The sequence below is a fragment of the Eretmochelys imbricata genome, chromosome 2 (genome assembly GCF_965152235.1).
Source record: "Eretmochelys imbricata isolate rEreImb1 chromosome 2, rEreImb1.hap1, whole genome shotgun sequence".
In the NCBI taxonomy this organism is placed as follows: Eukaryota; Metazoa; Chordata; order Testudines; family Cheloniidae; genus Eretmochelys; species Eretmochelys imbricata.
Window position 1 is genome coordinate 161,485,646 of NC_135573.1, and position 23,785 is coordinate 161,509,430.

The following is a 23,785-nucleotide window of genomic DNA, read 5'->3' on the forward strand; positions in this document are numbered from 1 at the left end:
TAGTGCCTGCCTCAAACTATCGAACTTGCAGATAGCTACATGAAGGTATTTCTCCTTTTACCTCCTTATATGTATTACAATTTCAAACTGGGGTGTGAAGTGTGATTTATGTGTGTGCTTGTCGAGTAAACTAGCTAATATATGGTTTGGATATGAATGCTAACTTGTGGGAGCTTTGGATATTTTGTCCAATTACATGGCAATATATGTATTATAAAAGTTCTCAAAAATAGTCAGAAATATTCAACAAAAGTATCCTTAACTGGGATTTCAGGGGAAAATATTAGCCTTTACCACAGTGGGAAAGTAATGCAGATTCTTTCCTGCACAGGGTTTATCTTCATTAGAAAAATCTACCAGTGTAAACATACATCAATTATTATGTGTTTTTTTTCACAGTGTCAAAGTTGCGTTAGTAGAAGCCATCTTACATTTGAGCCATATGTTGATGATATGCTTGGTGTAGGATTTGTTTGTAACTCTTCGTAGGATATCTGTCTGTAACTCTCCTGCTGTATTCTAGAACTTGCCTGTTGCCAATGAGATTTCCAAATTCATCTTAGCTTGGAATTAGCCCAGGTTGTGATCCTGTCTATGGAGTCAAATGTTAATCCTTGTAGCTAAGAGGTAGGGGGAATCTTTGCAGTTGTTTGAATAGTTATGGGGAAGGAGAGAAGGGACCCAGAGATATCAAGATTTCTGATGTGATATGATGACACCTCTACATTTTTCTATTATGTGTTCTTTGATTATGTGCATACTGCTTTTGGGGCAGGCCATCAAACATGGTTGCATTTAGAACCCTGTAAATCTGCAGATATCTGTTTTATATGCTCGGCCCATGTTTGCAGATCATGGATCTGATGCAGATCCAATTTTTATATTTGTGCAGGGCTCTAGTTGTATGACCAGATAGTTTGGAGACCTGGGATGTTCAGCAGTGAGTGCAGAACTTTAGATTACAGAAAGCAACTTTCTTGGAGCTCTGCTTAACTACCTGGGTACTGCAGCACCAGAGAACCAGGATCAGAGCCCCTCCTTCCCCCAGCAGCATGGAGAAGCAAGTGTCTTCATCTTTAGAAACTGGCCATCTCCATTTACTGTGGTCCGTGGGGAACCAGTTTGTTGGTAGAGCTACTGTTGGGGCTGTCATACTGAAGTTATACAAGACTGTTCTGCCGGTACAGATACTCCATGGGGTCTAAGTGGGGGCAGTGTATAAGCCACTGCTACCTAAAAATTAGGGTTCTTTGTTTAATGAGACCTCTGTGCCCATTTTCATATAATCATAGAACTTGAAGGGACCTTGAGAAGCCTAGTCCAGTCCCCTACATTTATGGCAGGACTAAGTATTATCTAGACCATCCCTGGCAGGTGTTTGTGTAACCTGCTCTTAAAAATCTCCAATGATGAAGATTCCACAACCTCCCTATGCAATTTATTGCAGTGCTTAACCACCCTGACAGTTAGGAAGTTTTTCATGATGTCCAACCTAAACCTCCCTTGCTGCACTTTAAGCCCATTGCTTCTTGTGTCCTCTTCTCAGAGGTTAAGAACAATTTTTCTCCCTCCTCCTTGTAACAACCTTTTATGTTCTTGAAAACTGTTATCATGTCCCATCTCAGTTGTCTCTGTTTCAGACTAAACAAACCCAATTTTTTTAAATCTTCCCCCATACGATATGTTTTCTAGACCTTTAATCACTTTTGGCGCTCTTCTCTGGACTCTCTCCAGTTTGTCCACATCTTTCCTGAAATGTGGTGCCCAGAACTGGACATAATACTCCAGTTGAGGCCTAATCAGTGCGGAGTAGAGCAGAAGGGACTACTTCTCATGTCTTGCTTACAACACTCCTGATAATACATCCCTGTATGTATGTTTGTTGCAACAGTGTCCAGATCCATTTCCACAGTACTCCTTCCTAGGCAGTCATTTCCCATTTTGTTTGTGTGCAACTGATGGTTCCTTCCTCAGTGTAGTACTTTGCCTTTGTCCTTATTAAATTTCATCCTGTTGCATTTCGGATCATTTCTCCAGTTTCTCCAAGCCATTTTGAATTATAATCCTATCCTCCGAAGCACTTGCAACCCCTCCACGCTTGGTATCATCTGCAAACTTTATAAGTGTACTCTCTAAATTATCTAAATCATTGATGAAGATATTGAACAGAACCAGACCCAGAACTGAACCCTGCAGGACCCCACTCCATATGCCCTTCCAACTTGACTGTGAACCACTGATAGCGACTCTCTGGGAACGGTTTTCCAATCAGTTATGCACCCACCTTATAGTAGCTCCATCTAGATTGCATTTCCCTCGTGTGTTTATGAGAAGGTCTTGCGAGACCGTATCGAAAGCTTTACTAAAGTCAAGATATACAATGTCTACCGCTTCCCCCCCATCCACAAAGCTTGTTACTCAGGGAAAGAAAGCTATCAGATTGATTTGACACTTTGTTCTTGACAAATCCATGCTGACTGTTACTTATCACCTTATCTTCTAGATCAGGGGTTCTCAAACTGTGGGTTGGAGCCCCAAAGTGGGTCACGACCCCGTTTTAAAGGGGTTTCCTGGGTTGGCTTAGACTTGCAGGGGAAAGTTACAGGCCCCCTGCCTGAGGCTGAAGACCTTGGGCTTCAGCTTTGCCCTCTTGCCAGCAGCAGTGGAGCTTTGGCTTCGGCAGTGGGGCTCTGGTGGGCTCAGGCTTTGGTACCCCCTTTCGGGGTCGTGTAGTAACTTTTGTTGTCAGAAGGGGTTCATGGTGCAATGAAGTTTGAGAACCCCTGTTCTAGATGTTTGCAAATTACTTGCTTCATTATTTGCTCCATTATCTTTCTGGGTAGAGAAGTTACTGGCTGGTCTGTAATTTCTCCTTATTTCCTTTTTTAAAGATGGGCACCTTTTCCAGTCTGAAGTCATAGAAGATGGGAGAGATTCCAGAAAAGATAATCACTAATGGCTCCGATATCTCCTCAGTCAGCTCCTTGAGTATTTTAAGATGCATTTCACCATGCTCTGGTGACTTGAAGACATCTAACTTGTCTAAGTAATTTTTAACTTGTGCTTTCCATCTTTTAGCCTCTGATCCTATCTCATTTTCACTGGCGTTCACTATGTTAGACTTCCAATCACCACCAACCTTCTTGGTGAAAACAGAAACAAAAGTTATTAAGCACCTGTTGGTTCCCCTCCTCCTCACTGAGTAATGGGCCTACGCTGTCCATGGTCTTCCTCTTGCTTGTAATGTATTTGTAGAATGTTTTCTTGTTACCCTTTATGTCTCTAGCTAGTTCGATCTCATTTTGTGCCTTGGCCTTTCTAATTTTGTAATTTTATTTTTATAAATTTTATTTTTATTTTATAATTTTGTAATTTTATGTTTATGTTCATCCTTTGTAATTTGACCCAGTTTCCACTTTTTTTTGTGGTACTGTTTTTTGATTTTTAGATCATTGAGGACCTCCTGGTTAAGCCAAGGTGGTCTCTTGCCATATTTCCTATCTATCTTATGCGGTGGGATAGTTTGCTCTTCTGCCCTTAATAATGTCTCTTTGAAAAACTGCCAACTGTCTTCAGTTGTTTTTCCCCTTAAACTTGCTTCCCGTGGGACCAACTCCAAAAGAAATCCATTGTCCTTTTTTGTTGTTCTCCCTCCTACCATTCCTTAGAATCATGATCTCTACCATTTTATGATCACTTTCACCCAAGCTGCCTTCCACTTTCAAATTCTCAACTAGTTCCTCCCTATTTGTCAAAATCAAATCTAGAACAGCCTCTCCCCTAGTAGCTTTCTCCACCTTCTGAAATAACAAAATTATCTCCAATACATTCCAAGAACTTGTTGGATAATCTGTGCCCTGCTGTGTTATTTTCTGAACAGATGTCTGAGTAGTTGGAAGTCCACCATCACCACCAAGTCTGTGCTTTGTATGTTTTTTTTAATTTGTTTTAAAAAAAAAACCTTATCTACCTCTTCTTCCTGGTTACGTGGTCTACAGTAGACCCCTACCATGACATCACCCTTGTTTTGTACCCCTTTTATCCTTGCTCAGACTTTTAACAAGTCTGTCTCCTATTTCCATCTCAACCTCAGTCCCAGTGTATACATTTTTAATATATAAAGCAACACCTTCTCCCTTTTTTCCCCTGCCTGTGCTTCCTGAGCAAGCCGTATCCTTCTGTACCAATATTCCAGTCATGCGTATTATCCTAGCAAGTCTCTGTGGTGCCAACTGTGTCCTAGTTGTTTATTTACTAGCATTTAGAGTTCTTCCTGCTTATTCCCCATACTTCTTGCATTAATATACAGATATCTGAGATACTACTTTGATCTCTCGTCCCTGCTCCGGCCCCCCCCCCGTTCTGTCTTGTCTCTCCCTTATCCCTGCTATCGCAGACCATGCTCCCCACAAATTCCTACCCTTCTCCCAAGTCTCCTTGTTTTTGACTAACCTGTGGGCTTTGGGCACCTGCCCCCTTTGAACCTAGTTTAAAGTTCTCCTCAGCAGGTTAGCCAGTCTGTATCCAAATATGCCCTTTCCCCTTCCTTGATTAGCAGTTCTTCTTCCTGGAACAGCATCCTGTGGTCAAGGAAGCTGAAGCACTCCTGGCAACACCATTCTCACAGACAGGCATTCACTTCCCGGATGCATCTGTCTCTCTGCCTGGGCCCTACCCTTGACAGGAAGGATTGAAGAGAACACCACCTGCGCCTCAACTCCTTCACCCTTACTCCCAGAGCCCTGTAGTCACTTCTGATCTGCTGAGATACCTTGCAGTATCATTTGTGCCCACATGGATGAATAGCATAGGGTAGTAGTCAGAGGGCTGGATGATCCTCGATAATCCCTCTGTAATGTCTCAGTACGGACTCCTGGCAAGCAGCATACCTCCCGGGATGCCATTTCAGGCGACAGTTGGGTTCCTCCATCCCCCTCAGAAGAGTCACCAACCACCACTACCCTATATTCCTCCTGGGAGTGGTGGCTGAGTGATTCTCCCAGCCTTGAGGGTACATGGCTTCTTCCTCTCCACTTTTTGGGGGTGATTCCTCATTGCTCGTTGCCAGGGCAGCATAATAGTTCTCCATCACCATGGTGGATGGGCTGGAAGTAGGGGTGGAGCAGTGCCTGCTGCCAGAAGTAACCATCAGCCAGTGTCCTCCTTGTGACAGAGCCATATCCTCCCCCAGTGGTGTGACAGCAGTCCTCTGTAGCTGGATAGCTTACTGAGCCTTGGATGTCTCCATATGAATACTGTCAAGGAATTCCTCCTGGGCATGGATGCTCCTCAGCCTAGCCACCACCTCCTGTAGCTCTTCCACCTGTATCCTGAGAAATTCCACCAGCAGACACCTTTCACACTGGATGGTACCCCCAGCCTGGCTTTCTGAGAGTGGGAAATGCAGGCCACAGTCTTTGCAAATCCACACCAGGATCTGGGTAGAGGCATCCATGGTTAGGTTGTCTGTCTGGGTACAGCGCAGGTGCAGGAGACAGAAGCAGCACTGGTACTGGCAATGCGGCATTTCCTAAGCATAGCGATTTATATTATGTCTCCCTGTCAAACTCCCCTGTTTGCGGTCCCTTTGGTTGCTTGGGCCCCTCAGTGGCTTAACCTCTTGCTTTTAAGGCCTTCTCCCCTAGGTCAGTCCTACCCCCTCTTTAATCACACAGTGGGAGGGTGATCACAACGCTGATTGAGGCTGATCAAAGGTGATCAAGGGTGATCCAGGGAACAAAGGCTCAAACAGTCCCCAGACACACAATCTCAATTGATCCTGTAACTGAAATAACCTGAAAGAGAGAAAAACACAAACAGCCAAACAAACTCTCACCCCAAGATTAGTACTTGCACCTTGTTTGTTCAGCAGGGGGATCTCCTTCTCTCCCTCTCAAAATCCGCTTTTTGCAGTCCTTTCGTACTTTCTTGCCCCCAGAGTCTTGGAGTTTATTAACAGAATGGTTATGTCTACATGTTTGTGAAGGCCTTGGTGGATTATCCTGGGTGGTTCACCAACATTAATGCTCCCTTATAAGGGAAGAAAATGCACATGAAACCAGGATCCTGAAAATAGAAATGAATCTGTATTCACAAGAATCAGCCAAGGGGAACTCTTTCCCCCTTGAATAGCATAGATATTGATGGGGGGGAATATATCAACTGGTATTCTGAAGGACTCAGCCTATCCCTCTGCTTGCTTGTCTTATGCAGACATGTTGGAAATGTAGCCAGGGGAAAATACCCTGTGTTGCTATAGGATATCTTACGTAGTAAGCCTTTGTTAGCCTGAAGGGCAGATAGATGTCTGATGCACTCGGTGCTGTGGATAATGTCCCCCCATATTTCTGCTTGTTTCACAAATGTGCAAAAATACAATGGGAAAAGTGCAGTGCAAAGGCTATGTGTCAACTTGGATCTAGATGATACATGAGTCACCATTGGTAATGCCAGGAATGCTCAGTGCACATACTGAAAACGGCATAGTACATTATTGCTGTTAACAGAATATATACTCTTGCATTTTCCAGTCTTTCTGTGTTCTGATGGTCTCAAAGGACTGACATTTTTCCCTGCATCTACATGGCCTAGTAATGCTGCTCCTTCTATACACACATTCTCTTTGTGGTTCTCTGGGACTCAGTCAACAGGCCATTGAACATATTCTCCTTAAACCTACTTTTACTAGACCTCAGATTTGTGAAGTACTGTGCAAGGGTGTCAGTGGGCTTCTGAAATGGTAGCTCTTTTCAGTAGTTGTCCAATGACGGAGATGCATCACTAATCACAATGCATATGCTTATAGTGATGCTCAACATCCTCAAAGTCTGCTGCTGCAGTTTCCACGGTATACATCTGATGAAGTGAGCTGTAGCTCACGAAAGCTCATGCTCAAATAAATTGGTTAGTCTCTTAAGGTGCCACAAGTACTCCTTTTCTTTTTGCGAATACAGACTAACACGGCTGTTACTCTGAATCCTCAAAGTTAAAACTTGTGGCTTAATTTTTTTTTTTTTTTTTTGCATTTCCACATTCCTTTCCCATATTCTCCAAGAGTTCTGTCACTCAGCAAGGTTGTCAGGAGCTTTTCCCATAAGTCTTATCCTGCACCATCTTGGATACCACCCTTTTGAAGGGAAGGAATTTATAAAGGACGCATTTAGTAATTTTTACTCTATTGCAATCTGTACTAAGCTTGGATGAGGTAACTTGACTAGGTTCCCAATACACAGAGAAGGGCACTGTTCAAGAAGTTAGAGTCCAGCCTGGGACCTATGCTGCAAGGTTGTTTAATGGATTTTCCTACCACAGCTGCTGCTGAATTGACGAAGAAACATTTCTTAACAGAGGCTGTAAGGGAAATATGTAGTATCTTGTAATGTTCAGGCCAAATTAGAATAACTATTGTCCCAAAAATTGTAGTGGTAATGCCAGATGATTTAAGGACAGATAAAGATATCAGACTTCATATCCTAGCCTTGAAATTAATACGTTTATCCTGGGTACTTTAAGCTTATGAATCACTGAAAACTTTTTTTTACATGTAACTTGTGATTTTTTTCTGAAGAGGGAGCTTACACTGTTATACATCTTAGACTAACAAATTAATTAGTCTCTATGGTGCCACAAGTACTCCTTTTCTTTTTGTGGATACAGACTAACACGGCTGCTACTCTGAAAACTGTTATACATGGTGTTAATCCAAAGATGCCTATTTAGCACCATGAATGCTTTTGTTTTCTGTGCTGCTCTGTATAAAGTAAAGAAGGGAAACTGTACTGTATTGTTTGACTTTTAAACAGTGTTTTAAATTACTGTGTATTTTACTGCCTTTACTACCTCTGGTTAGCACAGGGCCAGCAAGTACAATGTGTGTAATGCTTTGGTTGCACTGTTGTAACGCCTTAGTTCTCACATTTTGTTTGCTTTTTATACTTTAAGACATTGTGGACTATTTGTGCTGATCTAATTTTTTTTCTAGCTGATTTTCTACCATTTTGCCTCTGACTACATGATTTGTGGTGAGGGGTAGGGGTGTGTGTGAGTGGGGGGCAGAGTGGGTCTGCTGATGACTGAACTGGTAGGAGTAGTTGAAGGGGGAGTTGCCTGAACTAAACTGGAAGTAGGTGGTGGGTGATGTATTGGGGTGGGGCTAGAATTGGGCAACTGGCTTCCTGTTGCAGCTAGGGAAAAAGAGGGAAAATGGTGGATGGAAGTAAAATGGAGCCTCAAGGATGTATATTCCCTTCATTGTAGCTATATTTGCTTGTCCATAAAGGCAGCCATATATACCTGGAGCAAGTTGCCCAAATTCTTCTGCCCAACACTGAGATTGATGGAATGCTAAATGACAGGGCAGTCATACAGAGCAACATGTATCACTTGGTAAACCGAACCCCCTAAATTTTATACAGCCAAATAGCGTCATATCTAGGAACAAGGAATGCAGCCCATACCTACAGAATGGAGGGCTGTATTTTTTGTAAAGCAATGATGCTGAAAAGCATCCAGGGAGTCATAGTGGACAAGCAACTCAAGAAGAGCTCTGTGATATGCTGTGGCAAATGAGGTAATGTGGTCCTCAAATGTATGAGCAGGGGAGTAGTGAGCAGGAGTAAGGAGATATTACCCCTGTATGTGGCATTGGTGAGGTTGATATTAGAATAATGCATACATTACAATACTATTTAAAAGGATGCTGAAAAATTGGAGAGTGCGGAAAAGAACCACAAAAATTGTATGAGGGTTGGAGAAAATGCCTTACAGTGAAAGAGAGACTTAAAGAACTAAATTTGCTGGGCTTATCAAAAAGAAAACTGAGGTGATTTGATTAGTGTATAAGTACTTCCATGGGGAAAATACTGGGTATTAAAGGGCTCTTTAATCTAGTGGAGAAAGGCATAACAAGAATCAATGGCTGGAAGCTTAAGCCAATTAAACGCAAATTGGAAATAAGGCACAAATTTTTAACAGTGAGGGTATTTAACTTCCTTTGCTATTGTGAGGAAATCATTTAGTCTCTCTGTGCCTCAGTTCCCCATATATAAAATAGGGTAAGTACTATCATTCCTATTTCACAGGGGTTTTGAGTCTAAGTATATTAAAGATTGAGGCACTCAGATAATATAATGGGGGTTCTCAGAGCAATGAAAGCATTGCCCTCCTCACAAATCCAGGGAAATCTGAGGCATAGTGAACAAAAGGGGCATCATTATTCAGGCTATCAAGTGGATTTGCTCACTATAAAAATGACTACTAAGTAGTGTCCAGGGCTGTTTGCAGGGTATGATTTCCAACTGAGATCTTCTCATCTTAGAGTATAGAAAGGTGAATGGTAATTTATGCTGTGGCCTGAGCAGTACTGGACCTCAGCGTGGGGACTTCTTGCACCAATTCATTTACCTTGAAATGGGATACATGCACACTGTCACTACGTGGGAGTATAACTACCATTAATGTAGAGTTGAATCTGAACTGGGGTAAATTGAACTGATGGATGTCCAGAGAGCCATCCTTGGGAGAGAATTTTGATGCATGGCATTTCCCACCAGTAACAGTCCCATCTTTGGAATTTTCTTACACAGACAAGCCAGCTCATGGGTTAGAACTATTTTATGTTGCACTTTTCCATTTTTACTGATAGGTAGCAGAGATATGCCAGGATCAGAGATTTTTTGCTTTTCAACTTACTGAAAACGAAGCTAAAATGTAAGTGAAACACTTAAAAATATTCCATGAGGATAAAACCGAAGTTTATTTCTTTGAAAGGCCACTTTTTAAAATAGTCTTAAAATCATTACAATGTGACCACTGAAACATCCAACACTTAATAAAAAATATCTTTCAGAAGAAGCCCTGTACAACTAGCACAATAAAAAAGCCTTGCCGGGGGAAACACCGTTCCCTTGGTTTTCCCTCATCTGACTGATTACATAATACAGTCTGATTGGACAATTTTCTTTCTAAGCAGAAACTTTTTAGGACCTAACTTTTCAAAAGAGCTGAGCACCCACAACTCCACTGTAAGTCAATGGGCCTTCTGTGCACTTAGCTCTAATGAAAATAGGCCTGTGGTTTGAATTGCATAACAAAAATAGTTTAACTTAGAGTTTTGCGGTGAGCAGATTCAGGCTGTTGCTGTTTGAGGATCAGTGTAAATCTAAGTCTGAATGTCGCTTATGATGTTCTATTTTCTAAGAATGGCAGTGTGTGTATTGACAGACATTTGAACGGTGACATACGTGTTCTAAACGCTAAATTATGTTAATGTATCAAATGTTAGGTGCACAGTTAAAACATGCTTCTGTGTGAAAATTTTAACAGAAATCTTAGCGTCGTGTTGCACAGCTTGTATTTCAGTACACATAACTGCACAAAACATAAGTACTGTCCCTTCTGTGAGGAGCATATATAGATTAGTAGATTTTAAGGTCAGAAGGGACCTTGATCATCTAGTTTGACTTGCATAACACAGGTCAGAGAACCTCAACCAGTAATTTCTATGTCAACTCTAACTTCTTTTGGTGCAATAGTATATAATTTAGAAAGATATGCATGTTGGTTTAAAGACTGAAAGTGACAGAGAATCCACTATATCCCTAGGTAAGTTGATCAAGTGGTTGATTACCCCTACTGTTAAAAATTTCGGCTTTATTTCGAGTCTGAATTGGCTAACCTTGTCTTCCAGCCATTGGATCTGGTTATGCCTTTTTTTGTTGTTGTTACTTTAGAGCTATGTACTCTCAACAGTCTGTTCCCCTGCATATTTACCTGTAGGCAATGATCAAGTTACGTCCTAATTTTCTCTTTGATGAACTCAGTGTATTGCATGTTAGACTCTTGTTGTAAGATATGGTGTATTTGCCAGATCTCTAATAGCTCTTTTAGCTTTCTTCTGAAGTTTCCAATTCTTCATTCTTTTTGAAATGTGGACACTAGAATTAGGTATAGTGCTCTGTCATGCTGTATGTAGAGGTAATACCACCTCTCTACTCTTACATAATAACCTCCTTTTTATACAGCTAAGGATTGCAGCTGTACTCTTAAATACAGCATTGTATTGGGAGCTTATAGTTTTGTACCATGACGTGTAAGCCTTTTTCAGAGTTCCAGAATACAATCCCTTGTTCTGTAGGAGTGCCCTACATTTTTTATTCGTACGGTATGATCTTGCATCTGGTTGTATTAAGACATGTGTTACTCAAATGAGCACACCTTACTAAGCAATCCAGGTCAGTACCTGGTCCAAGCCGGGAAAGCTAATGATCCAACCAGTGGACCAAGTTAGCTGATGAATCCTGGTCACGTGCCATCTGAGACACATTACGCATTCACTAAGAAGTCTGTAACCGACCTGTCTCCCCTTCATTATTTACTACTCTACCAGTTTTCTATTTCCTTCCAGATAAGTGAGAGAGCTGTTGAATAGCATTGAGCTGAGAACAGATACTGCAGGACCCCTTAGAAACAGTTCCATAGGATGGTGATTCCCCATTTAGTTATTTTTGTGATCTATCAATTAACCAGTTTTTAATCAGATTAACATGGGCTGCATTAATTTTTTTGTGTAGTGCTGTTTTACTGGAATGTCATGTGGGACCAAGTCAAATGCCTTACAGAAGCCTAAGTAATTATGTCAACACAGTTGCTTTTATCAACCACATCTATAAATTTCAATAACCCAGTTTATATCAACAAAAAAGATATCAGATTTGTTTGACTAGACCCATTTTCCATAAAACCATGTTAACTGGCTTTAATTATGCAACCATCTTTTAATTGTTGACTACATGCATCCCATATCAGCTTTTTCCATGACTCTGCCAATGAATGATGTCAGGCTCACTGGCCTATTATTTCTCAGATTATTTCATTTACCATTTTTAGATATAGACACAGCATTAGGTTTTGCTAGTCCTCAGAAACTTTCCCATCGTTCCAAGACTTGTTAAAAAATCAACATTAATGGATCCGGGCGCTGGTAAGCTAATTCTGTTAATACGCTGCAGTGTCCTGCAGATTTAATTTTTTTTTAAAATCTTTAATGATGGGTAAAAAGTATTTAATAAAGATGGTAACATATGAATCTATCACCCTGCTTCTTTTGGAATACAGAACAGAAATATGTATTGAATACTTCTGCCTTTCCTGCATCATGATTCATATTTTTATCATCCTTGTCTACTATCAGACCTATAGCATTGCTAGGATTTGGGTTTTTTTCTGATATAGTTAAGGAATATATTCTTCTGTTAATCCTACTGGGCCCTTTTCTTTCCACAGATATCTTTGTTTCCCATATCAATTGTCTGCAGTTCCTAACTGCTGATTTGTACTCGTTGCTATCAGTGTCTCCTTTTTTCCCATTTGTTATGTTTGTGTATTATCTAGACAATACAGTACAGAAAAAATACCAGACTGTCAATCACCTTTTACAGCATATGTGTTATGAGAGACTTTGTGAGCTCCTAAAAGAAAATGACAATTGTGGACTAGTTAATATTGCATCAAAAAAGGCAAGATCCATGATCTTTTACACTTTCAATGTTTTCCGGTCTGATGTTACATCAGTTTTATGGAGAATTTTTCTGTATAGTTTATTCAGGAATTTACTATTTCTTATATAAATTGCCCCAACAGTAGCCCCTGTATATATCCAGTTGGGCAAGGAGAACATGCAGAGATCCCAGAGGTGGTGGGACTTCATTAAGCTCTGCTAAAATCTTTACAAGTGTTATCTATTCCAGTTTAGAATAACTTTTTCAATTTGCAAACAATTTTCACTATTAAACTCTTCCACAGTCACATAAAGGCATTTGTTCTCATTGAACACTATACCCATATCAGCTGTAATATTTCAGCACCTTTTTCAGTAGCTTTTTTATAACCTTTTAAAATATTTTTAAATCAGAAAAGTTGTCCAAAATTCAAAAATTGCCGCAGTATGCTGCATTATTTGGAAAAAAAAAATTGCATTTTTCTAGACTAAGTAGACCAGACTAGACCAAGTATGGGAAATGTCATCTCAAAAGACTACTCTTTTGGAAAGTTGAACATATGAAAATGGATAAAACATTTCTCAGCCAGCTAACACAGTTGTTGCAGAGTTAACTGATTATGTATGTATATGTGTGTGTTATATCTTGGCTGGATGGAAAGGGGGATATAAATAAAACTGTCATAAATAGGCAACTGTCAATTTAGGAAAACACTCCAACCTCCAATTACAATAACAATTATATGGGATGAAAAGTTCTAGTGACAGTTGACTCTTTTTCCCCCTCCTGAGTCTAGATCTAACGTTTCATAGATTCAATTCACTGCTTCCATCCAACAGCAGTTGTAGGCTCACTCCTCTCTTCCTGAGAACTTTGGAATTGTGAGATGTTAAACTGTGCTAGGAAATCTAGAAAATTGGAATGTGGAGCTTAACTTGATTTCTGTTCTTCCTCTAGGGCAGTCTAAAGGCCTTGTGGATAGAAATCCCCTCCTTCTACTCCTGTGTGTATGCCAGAGCAGCCTAGCCCTTTCTGCCGTTTTATGGCTCCTGCTACCGGCTCTCCACAACAATGCAACAGACCAGTCATATTGCATACCACCACCACCACCAATGCTAGCAAACCATCCAGATGGCTGTAAACCTTCAGAAAAGGTCAGTAATTAAGGTGTAAAGTATTCAAAACATAACACAAATGACACCACTGCAGTAAGGCTTGTCTGTAACTGGTGTGTGTCTCAGAGAAAAGGGAGGATCTGTAGCACCTGCAGAGTTGAGTACTTCGGCATCATGGACTTCAGTGAAGACCTCAGTCTGTCACTTCAAGGCCATTGTGTCTCAGGTTAGCTGTCAACAGTTTAGACGAGGGTAGCAGAAAACCTGCTCTAAGCATTTAATTAGTACATCAGTGATACATTTTAGTTATACTTGTATCTGCTTCCCTGCTGATCAGAAATATCCTTTAGTTAGAATTTCAACTCAATTTTTTCATTCCTCTCTCAACATAAAGCCTAAATTCAAGTCTGTTCTTCAGACAGAGGATTCTGTATGGGAAAACTTCTGACCCAGAAGGATGGAATCACATTAATTTTGCTTGCTGCATCAGTATGGATAGCTATTGGGGTGAGGAGTGTGTATATCTATCCTCCACTAGATGTCTTCACTGTTGATTGATTCATTTCTCCATAACGGGATTATTGCACCAGTGAAACTAACACCTTTCAAAAGACTAACTTCCAAATATATATTTGGAAGGACTCTTTGGGATGAACTAGTTCCCCTTCAACAGGACAAAAGGGGAAAATGTTCCTCTGTTCCAAAAATATATTGATCAGTCATGGCCCTTTCTCTGATACACAGTAAGATCCAAAAGATTAATTCAGTTAGAGAGGAGGCAGGTGTGTAAAGTTGATTATGAAAAGTACAATTTGAATAGACAGCATCAATTTGAAAAAAGTTTCTCTGAATTCTCTTTTCCTACTATAATTACAAGTAGCGCACAAGTTTAAAAGTCCCGTCAGCGGTATTGCCCAGCTAAGGCAGACTAGTGCCTGCCTGTTTTGACACCACGCTGCGCCCCAGAAGCGGCCAGCAGTGGGTCCGGCTTCTAGGCAGGGCGGCCACGGGGCTCTGCACACTGCCCTCGCCCCGAGCACTGGCTCTGCCCGGCCAATGGGAACTTGGTGTAGTAGGATGGTGCCTGTGGGAGAGAGTCGTGTGAAGCCGCTTATGCACCTCTGCCTAGGAGCTGGACTTGCTGCTGGCCGCTTCTGGGGTGCAGCATGGTCCATTGTGCCAGCACAGGCAGGAAGCTTGCCTCTGCACCCTGGCTGTGCTGCTGACGGGGAGTCGCCAGAGTTACATCCACGCCCCAATCCACTGCTCCAGCCCTGAACCCCACAAACCTGGAACCCCTTCCTGCACCTCAAGCCCCTTATCCCCGGCCCCTCCCCAGAGCCTGCACCTCCAGCCCAGAGCCCTGACCCCTCTGACCCCTCCTCCAGCCCAGAGCCCCATCCCACACCATGAACCCCTCATTCCCGGCCCCACCCCGCAGCCCTCACCCCTGCACCCCAACCCCCTGCTCTAGCCCAGAGTCCCTCCTACACCCTAAACCCCTCATGCCTAGCTCCATTGAGTCGTGGGCCTCAACAATTTTCTTCAACTGGGTCCCCAGGAAAAAAGTTCAAAAATCACTGCCTTACAATATGTGCCAAGTACTTACGTTAAACAATCCGTTCCACCTTGCATTTGCTGTGGTGCTAGGAGTTCCGCCCAGACCTGAAGAAGAGCTCTCTGTGGTTCAAAAGCTTGTCTCCCTCATCAATAGAAGTTGGTCCAATAAAAGATATCGCACCCACCTTGTCACTGCACTTAGTTACAGTTCATAGTTGAGTTTGAAGATAATTACCATTGCATGCCCTCTGTTTTCACACTCAATTTTCTGAAGCATTGACTATTGGGCTGAAACTTTACTTGCTTGGTTTCTCTTCCAATATGATTTTTTTTTTGATGGGTAAACAAAATCCTCAACTGCTTTTGAGTATTATGAGAATATAAACTTATAGCTATATTTTGTACAAACAACCAAAAAGAGGTTTAATTTTGAAACTTGGCATGTAAGTAGTTACTGAGTACATGTATGTATGAATGACTGATTTGGGAAAAAATTGGCAAAGTGATAAGCAGTTGAGTACTCTTAAAAAAAAAAAAACTATCTGCCAAGAATTTTAGCAGAGCCTAATAAAGCACCACCACTGCTTCTCAAACTTGCATAAGGTTGACTTCAAACGTGAAGAACGCAAGTTGTCAAAAACCCCAGTCCCTTAAAATGATGAATTGAAGATCACACACTTCAAGGATCTGTATGGGCCTGTTGTGTAATGCAACAAATGGCAAATTCTAAGCTTTCATGACACTTCCTCCGAACCCCATCCCCAGCACGCAAGCATTGCATGAAATCAGGGGTCCCCAGCACGGTGCCCACGGGTACGATGGCCCCCACCGGGACATTTTTGTGCACCTGCAGGAAACCCCGCCGCTGAAATGCCTCCGAGAAGCGTTGCCATTTCTCAGCGGCATTTTGGCGGTGGTGCTTCTTGCCGTTGCCGCTTCTCGGTGGCAGCATTTTGGCGGCGGGGTGCCTGGCGCCCTCCACAGTCTTCTGGGAATAGCAATGTGCTATTCCCACAAGAAAGGTTGGGGACCATGGCACTAAATGGTAGAACATTACCACCTATGGTAGTTAACCCACTGTGTAAAAACTTTCTCAAATCAGTGACAAGATCAGAAGTTATAACTGGAGTTGAAAAAATGTTAATGGGACCATTTTCCATCAAAGAATGCAGTTCCATTTAAGTCAAAATGCATAGCAAAATTTTGCTTCATTTAAAAAAAGGGAAAAAGTTCCAACATCCTAAACATCCCATTTTGACACTTTCAGAACTAAATGTTGGATTTTTGCTTTCAAAATGACTTTCTAGCTTGATATTTGTAATTGTTACATTATGTTTTAAATGTAAAATATATATTTATAATTTTTACATTTTATACACTGAAGATTTATAATACAGGTTATTCAGAGGAAATTTCCAGGCAACTATAATTATTTTCTCTGTATCCCAAAGTTTTTGTGTCCAGTGAACTTTTAGAATACTAATAGAATAATTTAACATTTCCTTAGGGAAATAGTTCTATGGCCTGAGACCTCACTGTTAATACATTTTATCTCCTATTCACTTTAAAGTTACCTTTGCTCTGTTTCATAGCATTACTCATTTTACTCCTTTGAGCCAGTTGAAGCCAGTACCTTACTCAGTGGTCCTACACATTTGAAATAGTTATTTCCTTAGTTATTGTTTAGTCAAACTGTACAGATGTAGTTTTCTTATTCTTGGCCTTTTATCATTTTACTTATCCTACTTAGTTCCTTTCAGCTTCTTGATGTCAGCCTGGATTTGATTTGCCAAGAATGTGTGCAATATTCTAGATAGAATCCAACCTATTACAGTGAAGATGAACATCTTGGTAGGCCATGATGTAATACCTGAAATCTCATTGGGTTTTTTCTTGATTCTAATTGCCTTCAAAGCTCATCTCATTTTGAGACACTCTCTCATATTGGATCCCTCTTAAGCATTACTGACTTCTTGTTACCTTCATCACATTCAGTGTGTGTAAAAGTATTATTCCCCAAATGTACCAACTTGATTGGTTTATTTTAATAGATCAAATTTAATTTGACTTGTTTTTCCAGTTTGTTCTGTGGTCTAGGTGACATCCTTCATTCTTACTTTGCTTTGCATGTCTTCAGATCCCTCTTCTGGACCCTTTTAACTGTTGAGGGCTTGTGGGGAAGTTGTTCCTTTCTCAGCAGTTCTCCATTTAATACTTCTCATAAAATGACAATGCTTAGTGATTTCCCCCCCCCCTTCCCACAGGTTTTCCCTACAGTTCTTAATACCATATTCTCTAATGGTCCCTCTTCAGTTGGCTGACTCCCCCATTTGACTTTTTCCCCAAATTCGATACCCTATGAATATATGTACATTCATTGTGTCTCCGCTCCACCCCATGCTTTAGCTTGCATAAAGAGTTAATGATTAGGAATCATTCTCCTCTTATTGTAGCTTCGTTTTTGATTGTGTTTCTAAAGCTTCCTGTCACTCTTTATAGAGAACTCAACATTTTAATTCATTTAAGATGGAAGTTGCTGTACTCAGCAGTTTCTATTGACTGATGCCTTATAAAGGACCCCTGAAATGTCTCTGGTATTTCATTGATTGTTTGCTTTGTTTTAAGAGTCGTTCTTACTTTGCTTATGTCTCCTTGAAAGTCGTTTGTTTTTTTTTTTAAAAAAAACATCATTGGCTTGGTAGTGTTTGGTCTTATGTTCTCCATGGGAGTTGGAGTACTGCAGCTTGGAATCCATAATTCTTTAAGGGTAACAACTGAATTGTAACATAATTTTTTATACCTGCTATCTGTTCACATATTAATACCAGAATTAATGACGCTCACATGTTTTCCTTAATTCCTTTGTTTTCCAGGGTCATAGACAATCTATTTTCTTAATACGTGCTTTGGAAGTATCTGAATGAAGTTTTGCAGTTTGAATGCTCTGAAGGGTCTGAAGAGGATGTGAAAATATACAGGCAGTCTTACTGGATTGCCAGCTATCTGATATCTGTGTGAATAGGGATGAATCCACGAATCTGTACTAAATGGGCAGACTCTCAGAAAATTAGGTGATACAAATATTGGATATCTGCTTGCTGGCTGATTTCATTTCCATTTAAGATATTTTAATTTGATGAATTTTTAAAATGTTGGTTTGAAGTGAAATTTAGTTTGCATCCTATACTAGGAAAAAAAATGAAAGTATGAAAATTTAGAACTGTGAAACTACGCTACTTGTGCTTAGTTGCATGAATCACACAACTTCCTTAAGGCATATGCTTACTAGGTGCTGGAAATTCTCATAATAGCAAATGTCCATCTGTCTTTATTTACCGGGTATTTTAACTTTAAAAAAACTGGCTAGCTAGGCCAATTCTCATAGATTTTGTTTGAGGCCAGAAGAGACCATCATAATCATCTAGATTGCACATTGCAGGCCACAGAACCTCACTCACCTATTCTGGCAGAGTTACTGAAGTTCTCAAACCTTGATTTAAAGATGTCAAGTTACAGAGAATCTTCCAGTTACTCTAGTTCAAACCATCAAGTGACCTGTTCCCCATGCTTCAGAGAGACAAAAAACCTGAGTCTCTGCCAATCTGACCTGGAGGAAAATTCCTTCCTGACCCCGAATATGGCAGTCAGTCAAACCTTGAGCTTGTGGGTGAGATTGACGAGCGAGGCACCTGGGAAAGAATTCTATGTAGTAATTCTAGAGCCCTCCCTATGTAGTGTCCCATCTCTGGCCACTGGATCTATTTGTGAATAGCAAACGTATGCAGAGCCCTGAAAATCTGCGGATATTCACAGACCATGTATCCGCACAGGGCTCTACTTATATGGGTGATATTCCATTGCAGGCAACCTCATCGTATCATCCCCAGCATAAATTTATAAAGCTCGGTCTTGAAACAGTTCAAGTTTTTGAAAACGTAGTCTAATTTCATGCCTAAACTTGTTGATGGCCAATTTATATCCATATGTTCTTGTGATAGCATTGGCCCTTAGCTTAAATAATTCCTCTTTCTCCCTTTGTTATCTCTCTGCTATATTTTATAAAGAATAATCATATCTCCCCATAGCCTTCATTTTGTTAGACTAATCAAGCCAAGCTTCTTAAGGCAAGTTAAGCTCTACTCTCATAAGGCAAGTTCTCCATTCCTCTGATCATCCTAGTAGCCCTTCTCTGCACCTGTTCTGGGTTGATTTAATCTTTTTTAAACACAGGAGATCAGAATTGGACACAGTATTTCACCATGCCAATATTTTCACCGGTCTCACCAGTGCCTTGTACAATGGTGGCAACACTTCCCTATCTCCACTGGAAATACCTGATCTAATGAATCCTAGGGTTGCATTAGCCTTTTTCAGCGCCACATCACAATGGTGGTTGTCATTCTGTGATCAACCAACACACAGGTCTTTCTCCTCCTCTGTCGCTTCCGACTAGTAAATCTCCAGTTTATAGCAAAAATTCTTCTTGTTAATCCCTAAGTGCCTGACTTTGCACTACTATATTACATTTCATCCCATTTCTATTAGGTTTTCAAGGTTGTCCGTATCTTTTTGTATGACATTCCTGTTCTCTTCCATATTGGCAATACCTCCCAACTTTGTGTGATCTGCAAATTTTATTAGTGCACACCCACTTTTTGTGCCAAGGACATTAATGAAAATGTTAAATAAGATTGGTCCCAAGTATGATCCCTGAGAAACTCCACTAGTAATCTCCCTCCAGCCTGACAGTTCTTTTTAGTATGGGCCATTGTAATCTCCCTTTTAACCAGTTCCTCATACGCTTTTCAATTCTCATATTAATTCCCATCTTCTATAATTTAACTAATTATTTCATATGTGGAAGTATCAAATGCTTTACTGAGATCCAGGTAAATTTTAAGGTAAGTGATTTTCTAGATACAGGAAATGCAGTATATCTAAAGAAAGAGATCTGGTTGGTCTGGCACAGTCTACCTTTTTAAAACCATGTATTTTATCCCAATTACCATTAACCTCTTTTTTTAATTGCTGCTTCTTTCCAAATTTATCCTAAGATCTTGCATACAACTGAGGTCAAATTAACAGTCCTCCTTTCATTCCTTGCAGGCTTTTTGCTTTCCAGCAATAACCTGTCTGAGATGCTTGTTTAATCTATTTTGGTCTGGAACCCTTCCTTACATGACGTCCCCTCCCCACTCCTGGCTTAGGGTGCAGGATTCAGATATTTTCTGCAACTTTGACTTAAATTCCAAGTCTCCTCCACATTCAGATCCTTGAGTTCTACAGTCCAGTTAACTTCCCTAACTAATTCTCATTTTTTTAAAGTTTTTTTTTAAAGGTTGTCCTTTTGAAATCAAGAACCCTAGATGCAGGACCTATTTTTGTTTATCCTTTTAGTTTAAACTGAATTAGCTTATCTTTGCTGATGAGCTGAGATGACTACGCTGTCTGGACCATGTGAGCAGGTTGGAAGACACTCATACCCAAGGACATGCTATATGGGGAGCTATCAGAGGGAACAAGAAAAAAAACGAAGTCCCAAGCTTTGCTATAAGGACACATGCAAGCAAGATATCAAGGAATTTAGAATTGATCCTGACCTATGGGAAATCTTGGCAAGTGATAGTAACAAGTGGGGCCATCATCTCCATCAGGGTATCAAAGTCCATGACAGGAGCTGGTTCCTACAGCTTAAAGAGAAAAGAGCCCATGGGAAGCAAGCAGCTCCCATCAAGATACATACATTTGCAATGACTGCCAAAGATCATGCAAACTTTGGATTGGCCTATTCGGTCATGTGAGACATTGCAAACCATCTACATCATAGGCTGCAATTCCCACAGTCTCTTGCAGATGAAAGGATGCCAACAAAAAACCAAAAAGAATTAGCTCATGATCACTCGAACCAAGGTTGTCCTCGACAATCATTTCTTCTGTAAGGTCCTCGCTACTTACCAGTACTAAATATAAAATAGTATCACCTCTTGATTTGGTAACTACTTGGTGAAGAAGTCTTCTGGATGTCACATCAAGGAATATCTGGATCCTATTTTTTGTTAGCAGCATTTGTTCTCCAATCTGTATCTGGGAAATAGAAGTCTCCCATAATCTCAATTCATGGTAGCATTTACTTCATTAAAATATCCAGTTCCAGATACTGGAGGTCTTTAGCAGACCACAAGCACTATCCCAGTGGAGTCTCTGTTATCATTTTTCCACCAAAGTAATTTTTGACCCAGACAGATTGTTTTATCCATTCCGTCACTAGTTATTTCTTTAGCCTACTTCATCATTAATATGCAGTGCTACTCCACCACCTTTACTTTTATTTTTCTTTCCTGAACAGCGCATATCCTTCAATATCTGTATTTGAGTCATGACAGCTATTTCACCATGTGTCCATTATCCCTATAATACCTGATTTCACTTCCTGCACCAGTAATTCTAGTTCCTTGGTTACCTAGTTCTCTTGCTTTCAGAAAGGTGACAATGGCATGTTTTTTTGACAAACGATTTAACATAATTTTTCTTTTGTTTCCATGTCTCTAAGAGAAATCTTTGATTCTTCAAGCTCTTGTCCATATTTCACTCTTGGTATGCATGGACACCCAAAGTACTCAAATTCAGAATCTTTTTGTCCAGCACTGTGAGTTAGGGCCAGATGTAAGTGTCCCATTAAAGGGCGGGGCAACTTCAGCCATCCTTCAGTTTTTTTTTACTGCCTGTGGCTGAGATACACTGCTAGGGTTCTATGTTCCTCTTGCTCTCTGAGTAATTCTTTATAGTGTATATAGTTTGATATGCATAGTGCTAGAATTGTTAGTCCTCGTTTTTTTTAATCTATTTTTTTCTTAACTTTCCTGAGACTTCTTGTACTAGGTCTAGCCCTTATGGCAAAGCTAAAGTTTCCTTGGTTTTACACTGCAATATAGGCAGTTTTAATACTGCTGCTTAATTATGGGTGTATGAGGTGCCTTAATGAGGGGCATATCTATTTGTTGGTCATTCTGTAAGAGAACACAAAACTTGAGAGAGGCTCACCTACAGCACTTTTTGTTGGAGAAAGGTCTTTGTGTCCTGTCTCAGATCCTGGAGTGGCTGAAACTGAGAAGCCTAAGCAAATGCTTTCAAAAAGTTCTCCAGTGATCTTGGGGTTAGCTCAGATCTTCGGGACTATGTCTCAGACATTATCCTTCATGACCAGTAAAGCTTCTGGGAGTAAGGCTTGGAAAGAGCACAGTTTGCTTGGGTTTGCCAGGACTAGCATTAGACTTGCTGGGGCCTGGAGCTGAAGCCCAAACCCAAGCCCCACTGCCCAGGGCCAAAGCCGAAGCCTGAGGGCTTCAGACCTGGGTGGTGGGGCTCAGGTTACAGGCCCCCCACCTGGGGCTGAAGCCCTTGTGCTTTGGCTTCGGCCCCCTGACCTTGGTGGTAGGGCTCAGGCTTTGGCTTTGACTTTGGCCCCCCATGCTGGATTTCAGTCCCCCATCCTGGGGTCCTGTAGTAATTTTTCTTGTCAGAAGGTCGTTGCAGTGCAATTACATTTGAGAGCCCTTGCACTAGAACCACCTGGCAAACCCCAGCTACAGTCACAGCTACGTGTTATGTACCTTTCAAGGGCTCTGAATTCCTTTTCTCACCTATCTCCCAATTGTTGATGCAAGTGGGGCAAACATTGCTATAAAACCACCCTATATGACAGACTAAAAGCTTCTGGATCTCATGGGAAGGAAGGCCTACTGTAGTTTTGTTTTGCAAATTACCAAGCATTGATGGCCAAGTACAACTTTGCCAACTACAAAAAATTTTCCTGGTTTATTGAGCACCTTCCCTGGGATCAAAGGGAACAATTCCAGGCCACTGTTGCTGAAAGACAGTTGCTGACAAAAGTATCTTTGCAGGCAATACTTGATGTTGCGGACTCCATTCCATCTCTGTACTCCACAAGCATTGCTGGTGGTGGTGATGCATAGCGATTCCTGGCTGCAGTTGTCTGGCTTCCTCAGGGAAGTTCAAAATGCAGTTGAGGATCTCCCATTGGATGGATGGAAGCTGTTTGCAGAGACACTGAGTTCTTACATATCCTTAAAGATTTCAGGGACGCATTATACTCATTAGGGATCTATACTTCTGCAAACAAATGGAAGTTCAGCAGATTGCAGATGGCTCAGAGATCCTGCTCTATCCAAATTGCAGATGGCTCAGAGATCCTGCTCTATGCTCAGAGATCCAGTCTCTGGATTCCAGAGACCCATAGAACCCCCCGGGAAGATGTTCAGGTTCTAGAGAGAAAGATCCACTAATCCAGTGGTTCTCAAGTAGGGGGTTTATGTACCCCCTGAGGGCTTAGAGGTCTTTCTGGGGGTACATCAACTCATCTTTATGTAGCATGTTGTAAAACTAGGCAAATATCCAAAGCACTAGCAAAGTCTGTACAAACTAAAACTATACACTGAAATGTAAGTACACTGTTTGTATTCCAATTTATTTATTTTATAATTATATGGTAAAAATGAGAACATAAGCAATTTTTCAGTAATAGTGTGCTGTGACATTCTTTTGTATTTTTAGGTCTGATTTTTTTTAAGCAGGTAGTTTTTACGTGAGGTGAAA

General features: G+C 40.9%; 1 protein-coding gene across 3 annotated transcripts in view; it reads left to right on the plus strand.

Moving 5' to 3' along the window:
* GALNT1 (polypeptide N-acetylgalactosaminyltransferase 1) overlaps positions 1–23,785 on the plus strand; it is a 198,710-nt gene that overhangs the window by 37,666 nt on the left and 137,259 nt on the right. For all 3 annotated transcript variants that reach the window (XM_077810928.1, XM_077810927.1, XM_077810929.1), the window contains one exon: positions 13,455–13,651. The gene's annotated coding sequence lies outside the window, so the exon portion shown is untranslated. The remainder of the gene's footprint in view (positions 1–13,454; positions 13,652–23,785) is intronic.